This window comes from Lycium ferocissimum, chromosome 3, assembly GCF_029784015.1.
Source record: "Lycium ferocissimum isolate CSIRO_LF1 chromosome 3, AGI_CSIRO_Lferr_CH_V1, whole genome shotgun sequence".
Taxonomy (NCBI): Eukaryota; Viridiplantae; Streptophyta; class Magnoliopsida; order Solanales; family Solanaceae; genus Lycium; species Lycium ferocissimum.
In genome coordinates this window covers 8,337,178-8,347,421 of record NC_081344.1, presented here as the reverse complement: position 1 = coordinate 8,347,421, position 10,244 = coordinate 8,337,178, and positions in this window count along the sequence as shown.

The window sequence follows — 10,244 nt, the reverse complement described above, 5'->3', positions numbered from 1 at the left end:
TGAATAAATATTGTCTTCTAGTTTTACTACATTTCTTAACCATTTTAATCAAAAAATAAGTCTAAATCGTTAAACATCATAGTGACATTTATAGTTTAAAGAACATTCAAGATTAAAATAACGTCTTTTCAAATTTTCACCATCTCATCTACCAATCTAAAAAATTACCGCTAAATAAAATGCTTATTGTTTGTTAAAAGTATATCAAGAGCTCCTTTTGGGATTCAGGCTTCAATTCTTTTTTTTGTTTTGAATTTTTAATAATTGAATTCATATTTTCTAATTGACACGTTTACATTCTAATAAATAATTAAAAAGATAATATACACACATAAAACAAAATTTTAAAAATAACTGATTTTAGATTAGAAATTATAGAATTATAGAATAATAACTAGAACTTTGGACAAAGAGGTCTTTGTACTCACAATTCAAGAAAGTAAATTTGTAAGCTTTACAAAGTAAATAACCCCAAAATGGGAAATTGTTCATATTCAAAAGTTTAGCTGAACATTTTCCTATTTCTACTCAATCAGTCACGTCAATCAGTACTCATACTTTCTAAAACATTAACCTATTTTAACCAATAGCTTTTAAGTCCACTACTACTAAAACTAAAAATTGGGGCCCCCCAAAAACTAGGGAAAAGGACATATATGGCCGGTCGGCCATAAATAATTTACCCTCTAACTCAATTTTCTCAAATTCAAATTATACTCATTACACTAATCTCATTCATTAGCTATTTAAATAAAACAATTTTCAAATAAAAATTCAAACACAAAAATATTTGAGGCGATTTTTATATATAATATGTGTCATTTGTGTATAAAATATGTATCAGTACCTATCTGTAATATATAAAAACTGTATAAAATATGAATGACTAAGGTATGTATCATTTTTGTATATAATATGTATCATTGTGTATATAATGTGTATCAACACAGTGCAACTGCCCTGTATAAAATAGAAAATTGTATCATTTTTGTATATAATATGTATCATTTTTTGTATATAAAGTGTATATATAATTCAAGCATGTGCATATAAACTGTATCAGTCTTGTATAAAAAGTGTACCATACGTATAAAAAATGTATAATAGAAACCGTATCATTGTGGTATATAATATGTATCACTATTGTATATGTAAAAAAAAATATATATCATATCAATTGCATAATATGTGTATAATAAATGTATAATTAACGTATAATTTATGTAAAATAAATGTATGATTAATTCCAGCATATATATATATAAAATGTATAATTTTTGTATATAAAGTGTATATATAATTCTAACATATGTATATATGGTGTAGCATCCCTTTAGTGGAGGCTTTTTAGTCGCCACAAAAAGTCTTTTTGGCAAGCCAGCCTTGGCATTATTTTGGGCCGACCGGCCATTTTTTGGCATTATTTTGGGCCGAACGGATACCTAGTGAAATTAAGCCCAAATAATGATTAAATGTGAGATTAGTTTGGCTGAGTGGACACGCAGTGTCCTTTTCCCCAAAAACTATTGGGCCCAAAGCAGCTGCCTTACCTGCTTTACCCTTGGGCTGGTCCTGGACATCACATGCCAAACCCATTTACAGACCTTATGATCTTACTGAGGAGAGGAGGATAAAAAGCAAATAAAGCACTTGTGTTTTTCAAATTTTTGAATGCTGATCATGCAGGCAGAGGATGGAATACATTGAATACTCATATGAAGTGCAAAGTGACTTCCAGTGTAAAGAGGATGGGCAAAAGAAAAGGTACAAAGAAACGTCTAAAAATTTGTCAAGAGAGATAAAAAGAGTTGTTTTACTATTTTCAAGAGAGTTACGAGGAGAATATTTGGAATTAGCAGTGGTGCTAAAGGACATGATTCTCAACTATGAACTTGGCGCAGAAAGAAAACTTTAAATCACATTTGTACTAGAGGTCCTACCTACTAAATATCAAATACAAATGACTGACTCAGAATATTTTGAGTGCGTGTTTGCTGTTTGGTTTGTCCCCTATAGTAAAGTCTAGGAGGAAGAGATCTATCCATCCTAATAGCAGAGGCAAATCTGATTTAAATTGTATGTTCAGCTTTAAAATTATGAGTTCATATTTACTATTTTTTATAAATTTTATTAATTTCTACACATAAGTTTATATTGAAATAAAATAATGGGTTCGGATAATCCGAATCAGTAACGGCGAATCCGCCCCCGCCTGAAAGGGCCAAGTTTGCTTGCGGAAAACAAACAGGTTACATATAATGTTAGCATGATATAATAGGACGGCTCTTTTCTTAATTACATTTTGTAAAACTGTATTCTGTTCGACTTAACTTTTATAAAATTATAGGTATAAATATGTCTCTGTGTGATATACTTTAAGAATAAAACGTGTCCATGTGAAAAGGAAAATTTTGGTAAAAGTTTAAATTCCTTTGAGGTGGATGAACGCAAAACAAACAAATAGAGCCCAAATTTGAACTGATCACTTTCTGCCTTATATTATTGCCAAGCCCTTAATTTGAAGCATGTTTTGAACTGATCATATTTTGAAGTATTTGCCTCTCCCCTTAATCAATTAAACCTGCAAATTATGTTATGTGGGAAAAAGGTGTAAAATTTATTTTGGCACCAGATGGGATATGCTCCGTTGATTTAAGTTTAACTGAGGATGATATAGCTTAAAAATGTGTATTTGAGCACCTAGTTAATTTTCTAGTCAATACTCCCTCCGTTGACTTTTACTTGTCTACTTATGAACTTTGCACACTCCTTAAGAAATAATAAATAAAGTGCATATTTTATCATGATAATCATATTAATTGGTGTAGAATTGTATTGGATTTGAAAAATGATTTGGAGTGACCAATTAAAGCTAAGGGTAAAACAGGAAAAATAAATTATTTTTCTCTTAATATGCGAAAGCTGACAAATAAAAATAAAAATCTATTTTTAAAACAGTGAATAAATAAAAGTGAACATAGGGAGTACACCACAAGAAGTTTATTAGCCAGAGGATTTGTTTCTAAAAGGACAATTGTTTAGGGCATGCTGTGTCATGCTATAGCTGCTAGACTCAGATGACTGGATAATTTCTATTCCAAGAGATATGAAATATTTACAGAAAGGTTAAATAAATTTCTTTTCTGGTGCTGGATAGGCTCAACCACTTCTAAGTTTCAAATCAAATTGAGTAAATACTCAAAATACCTTCCAACGTTTGACTAAAATTCCAACTACACATCTAACCTTTGCATTGGTCCTATTACCTCCTGGATAATTTTTTTCAGTATTAAAATGTCCCTTTTTGCTGATGTGGACAAGAGCGTAACTACACCGCTCAGTGGCGCGTTATAGCCTTTAGAAAAGCATCTGACGTGTTTTAAAATGCCAACTAGAAGCTGGCACATAGATGCCACATAGATAAATTTAAATTTCATCCATTTTTAGGCTACTTCATCTTCTTCTTCACCCTATTTAATACCCATCTTCATTTTTTTGGTCAAAATAACACCCATTATAAAATCATAAAACATAAAAATAATACCCATCCCCCGAAAAAGTACTATATAGCAAATTAATACCACTAAAAGAAAAGATCATCTAAGATCTCATAAAATAAACAAAAAATCAATTTCAAGACCCAAATTCCTCACAAATCTTAGCGCTATTCTTATAATCACTTGTTTTCCCAAATCAAATTCAAAAAAAAAAAAAAAAAAAATCGAAGAAAAAAAAACGAAAAATGCGGAAAAAAAAAATACAAGGTTGAAAATCTAATCTTGCTAAAGAAAATGGATTGGAAGTTGCTTGTTTGGAGTTCTTCGCTTGTTGCTTGGTTGGAGTTGTTTAAGCACTAATTCTTTTGAGTTGATTTGGGGAGAAAATTAAACTCCATTGCTAGGAATTTGGAGAAAGCTATGAAGAACACCAAATGAGTTTCTTTAAATTCTTGATTGTTTGATCAAATTAATGGATGAACTTTGTTCTACTTGGTGTTAGGAAGCTTCCTTTTACATTTGGATTTGTTTGGATCAGATTTAAGGAAGTTGGTGTGATTTTTTTTTTTTCAACTACTAATGAAGATGATGATGATGATGAAGATGAAGGAGTAGGGGTGGGCATAAACACGAAAATCGAAAAAATGGACCGAACCGAGATTAATTCGTTTTTCGGTTTTTCGGTTCGGTTTTCGATTTTTTTAAATAACAATTTCGGTGTTCGGTTCCGGTTAACCGGTTTTTCGGTTAAACCGAAGTTTTTTTTTTTTTGTTTATTATTTTTTTTTTTTTGAAAATTTACTACATGAATACAATTTTTTTTTTTTTTTGAAAATTTACTACATGAATACAATTTTTTTTTTTTGGAAAAAAAAACATAAGTAGACAATAATATTATAATATTTACATACTCTTAGCAACTAAATGTTATTAAACATTACATGACAAGTTAAATGTTTTATAGTAAATCAAATTGCTATATATAACGAAACCCTTCAGACGTGAATAACTCCAATACCTATTTGTTGTTCATAGTATAACTGCTTTTATACAATTTCATACTTATCCTTATTTTGCAAGATTTTTTTCCGGCGTTTTTTTCTTACCTTTTCTACTTCCTCCTTATTCTCAACTTCTTTCATTGTTCCATAAAAATAAAATCTCGGTTTTTCATTTAACACTATAGGATATTGAATACAAGTATACTAATAATTTGAGTGTTGATTTTTATTATATATAGTATAATAAAAATGTTATACATAGAATAATATTCATATAATTTGTTTCACCTATTATAATAAATTAGATATAACTCACATAATTTGATTATACACTATATAAAATTTTATATACCTCGTATGATTTTATTATACGTTGTATAATACATTATATTTTGTATATAGAAGATATTATCTTGTATGTGTGGATGATCACTATAGTTGGATTCTAAAGTCATCAAACCTTCAAACATTTAGTCTAGCGTAAACCTCCGTAACTCGAAGCAATCAAGAAGGAAAAATGGAAATAAAATTGAGAGATGTGTAATTGCTAAAAAAAACCGAATTAAAAAATCGAAACTGAACCGAACCGAACTTCAAAAAACCGAACCGAACTAATTCGGTGCGGTGTTCGGTGTCCACTTTCAAAAAACCGAAACCGAAAAACCGAACCGAACTTTGAAAAAATCGAAAGGCAAAAAACCGAACGCCCACCGCCCCATGAAGGAGAATTGGGTATGGGTTTCGGATCCTCATCTTAAAAATGGAGTATGGAAAATTGAGAGATTTTTTTTTTTTATTATTTGAAGAAGAAGAGTAGATGGATGGAGGAAGGGGGGAAATTAAAGATGTGGCACGTGGGCCAAGCGTGTGTGGACAAGCGCATTAATAATTGGAGGTTGCCATATTGGACGCCACGTCGGCAAAGAGACATTTAATGCGAAAAAAATTGTCCGGGGGGTAATAGGACCAACGCAAAGGTTAGGTGTGTAGTTGGGATTTTAGTCAAACGTTGAGGGGTATTTTGAGTATTTACTCAATCAAATTTGGTTGTTAAGTAACTAAATTTCATTGTGTACACTCTTTACGATTTACATCTTATCCTTTTCTTTTCAAAAATGATTTGCACCCTAATCTCTTTATTTAATTACAAAATCATAAAAATCTCTCTTTTCAATTATTTACTAGGGCCAAATAAGAAAGAAAATAAATAAATGTTTTTTTAACACATTTTTCATCTATAAGAAGTTGAGAGGGAATCACTTGACAACTCTAAACGCTTTTGGTAACGCTTCTATAAATTTGTTAAGTCTTCTATATTTAATAATTGAAATGTATTTTCAGAAAGAAACATCAAACTGACTAAAAGAAGAACATATTTTGTCTAGGAAATGATTAATTAGTGAGTGGATGCAACACTTCTAGGATTTTTTTCTTCTACAATATACAATAAGATGATGTTACAAAGTGAACTAAACTATGAGCACAGTTCAAATAAAATGCTAAAATAAATACTAGAGATTAGTTATGGTTAATTACAAACCGCCATAAGTACTTATATTTACATAGTCCCCTAATTGTAGAATATAGTAGTAAGGAATAAGGCTGGTTATATATATTTTTTGACACATAACCCAATTATGATACGACCATATATTTTAAAAATTATAAAAAAAAAAAATGGTAGCTTTTTCCTTGTTTGGTTAGACAGAAAACATGAGACAACAGAGAAGATTCTTTCATCAAAAAGGGTTACTTTTGTGAGATCCAATAGAAAGTTTAATAACCTATTTTCTCTCCATTCTTTCTTCAGAAACCAGAACTTTTTTTTCTTTTTCGCTTTTTCTTAAACTCTCAGGATGACTAGTGACTAGTCAAAAAAACAATTCTCGAAAAGCAATAACGGGATTTGGGAAATGAAGTTTTATTTCCATTATTTTTAGCGAAACAAGTTTGAACTTATATTTTATTTTCTTGTTTAACCACATCCTTAAATTTCAGTTAATTCTTTCTTTCTTGACCTTTTAAGGGCCTGTTTGGAAAGCCACCTGGTAATTGGAATTGGTGTAATTACTAGGGTAGTAATTTTTTAAATAGTAATTACACGAGAGTGTAATTACAACACGACTTTGTTGTTTGTCATGAGCGTAATTACGGTGTAATTACAAGTATCTTTGTTTTAGTTCTTGTAGTGTAATTACACGATCGGTTTAATTTAAAAATAAAATTTAATTATAAAAAATTTAAAATTAATATTTAAAAAATATTGCCTTTATAAATGATATTAAATTAGTTATTTAATAACACATTGTTTCTTGAAAATATATTGATTAATAATCATATATTTGTAACTAATATTGTAACAAAACTAATTGATATATATTTTTCAAATTAATATTTAATTTTAATTAATTATAAAACTTAAAAGAAGACTCTTTTTTTGTGAGAACGTCATGGATTAGATGTTTGATAAATTAATAAATATAATGCCATAACATTATTCAAATGTTTGACACAAAAAATCCAACAATGTAAGTGAAAAATAAACAACATGCAATGTGAAAGCAAATAACTTAAAATTGGAAATATAACCTAAATTCAAAATCCAAAAGAAAAAATTCAACATAATACTCTTATGTCAAATTCTCACATTACATAAGTAAGTTCCAACGTAACTTAAGTAAATAATTTAAAAGAAAGGAAAAATATAAGTCTATAACCTCATTCACAATGAAATTCTACTTTAATAACGTCACTCGTTGTATGTGAGTTTGTTAATGACTCATTCTTTCCAATATTAAGAGGTGTAGTTTCAAATATTAGAATAATAACAAGGTTATGCTAAATGAATAAAATAAAAAATAAAAAAAATACGAGCAATTACATGGAACCACAAGAAGTAAAGGTTGGGAATGAGAAGAAAGAAAATGAAAAATAAATAATATAAAAAGAAAAATACATTTTAAAAAATAATAATTCAAAAGTAAAAATAAAAAGAAATTAAAATTATAGAAATAAAAAATATTAAAAATATAAAAAACTAAAATAATAGAAATTAAAAATAAATTAAAAATAAAAGAAATTAAAGTAAAAAAATAAACAAACTAAAAAGTAACCCTGTAATTACAGGGTGTAATTACACCCAATTCTCAGCCCCCCCTTGAGAATTGGAGAGTGTAATTACACCCTGTCAATTACACCCAATTCCCACCTAACTGTGTAATTACTTGATCAAACAAACAGGCCAAACTGTGTAATTACACCCAATTCCAATTACCTGGGTGGCTTTCCAAACAGGCCCTTAAAGGAGATCTTCCGGGTATATTTGGCTATTATTGCCTCCATCTCAGTTTACGTGAGATGATTGGAAGTACGAGGATCAAACTATCTAATATTAGGTGTAAATTCTGTATAGAATTTTCAAGTATTTTGAAATAATATTTACATATTTAAACTTTTTTAAAAATCTTCCAGAAGTCACGATAATTAACTATTCAAAATATTTAAAAGACATATAAAAAAAATGACGCTCAAAGAAAAATCTCTTTCATCCTCCAAATGGTAATTGTGCCACAAAAAGTAGGATAGGGGAGTAGTTCTTAATCACGTGTAGGTTAATTTTTATTTAACCTATTAATTTTTCGTTTTTAATGAATTTATTAGAAAGCAATTGTTTGTTTAATCTACTGATACTTATACCAATTTCCGATTTAGCATTAATTTAAATATATACTCGTACACTTTTTCTTTGAGTAAATTCGACCTACTAGTTCTTAATTGCATTGGAATATAATATTATCTTAATTGTTTTAGAATGGATTTAATCTCGTCTAGGTTGTTAATTGTTATGTTGCTCTATGAGCCTACAAGACATATTAATTTAGCCTATTATTAGTTCTTTTTTAAAATAAAAAAACTTATTGAGACTATATTGTTAATCACAATGAAAATTTATTCTATTAATTTAACTTATTGATTCTTATTTCTTAAAAGTTAGTTATTGAGTATCTTTATATTTTTCAAATTTATCGATCTTTTAGTTCTTGAATCTTAATTGCATTCAAACTTAATTGGTATTAACATATTCATATTCGAATCATTTAATCTCATTAAATTCTACATTACTATTAAGAAGAGTACAAGTAGACACTTGTTCAGTTAATATTGAGTATGAATTGTGTTACCACCATTGATCGTGGTGGGATGGATGTGATTAATCCTCTTCATCTCAATCACAAATCTTGTTCGAATTAAATACTGTGAAAAAAAAATCATAAAACTAACGCTTCCTCCCCTTTACCTAATCAAAATATGCGATGCTAATTCAAATTAGTTGGGATTAATATGGATATATGCAATACTGAGTGAAAACAAAAAAATACGAATTGTACTCAGCGAAACTTGGACGTCGTGATGTAGCAAAAATGTGTTGTAACAAAACTCAATTGGACTCGTAACTCAACCTAAACACTTTATGGTTTGAATGTAAACAATTAAAAACTGGTGGAAAGCTTATTTTGACAACCTTCCAAATATATATATACTATTGTATAAAGATCCATATTACTTGTAGTTTTATGATAAAAGAGTGTGTGCTTTTTGTCTGAGCGCATCAGAAAGAAGGCTGGTAGTGTGCTATATTTATTCTTTGATTCCCCATATGTGACATTTGGACAAAATGGGGAAGAAGATCAAAAATTCAGAAAAAAAAATGTACTCTCACCTGAAATAATGTCTTAATTTCTGACAGCAACGAATATTAGCTTGCTATTCTGCATGGAATATCTTCACTGCCAATTTCTCCATGCTTTTTTTGGTGTTTTCTTAGCCAATTATAGAAATATTTGTTTTTCCTGTCTCAACTAACGTTATTATTCAAAATACCTTAACTAATTATTAAGTTGGTATCATTAAAACCAAATCTAACATCTAAAGCCAATTAAAAAGGAACTAATAGCGATTATAAATTTTTATTTCATGAGTTAGAGATAAAGTCTCAAATACTAGAAAAATTAAGAGGAGAAATGTTAATTATATCCAACACTTGTCAATGCTGAGAACTCTATAAATGAAAACACCAACTGAATAAAATTCCCTCGTTTGATCAATCAATGAGTTTGTGTAAAATATTTTGAAATTACAAAAATCACTGAACATATAGTACTCACACCAAACTGGAGGAATATATGTTGTCCACTTTATTGTACTCCTAATTTGTCTGCATATTGTCTTTCTACTACTATAAATTACTACTGCTACCTAGAACTAGAAGAGGACTCAAAACAAACTATAGCTAAGATTGGAAGCAAAACTCAAAACTATGGTGGAAGATAAGAAAGCAAGTAGTCTTAGAGGATGCATAAAAACTAGCAGAGGGCCGTGGGTGGTTCACCGAACCGCTAAAGACGGCAGGGTGGTGACTAAGCTCCGTTTTCCTTCCACGTCAAGAGAGAGGCAGAAAAATCAGCAAAGGGAGCAGAGACGCCGAACTGTGGCACACAAAATCTTTGCCGGTCTCCGGAAGCTCACGGAAACTACAAACTTCGAAGCATGCTGATACCAATGACCTTCTCATGGCTCTCTGTGGGAAAGCTGGATGGCATGTTGAAGAAGATGGTACAATTTACAAGAAGGTGAGTGTGAACACGCTTCTAGTTTTATCTTGGTTTTATTGATGAATGGCCTAATCTTGCTGTTTTTAATTTCTTATGTCAATGTATTTTGTCATTTTTTTTTTTTCCATTTCCCC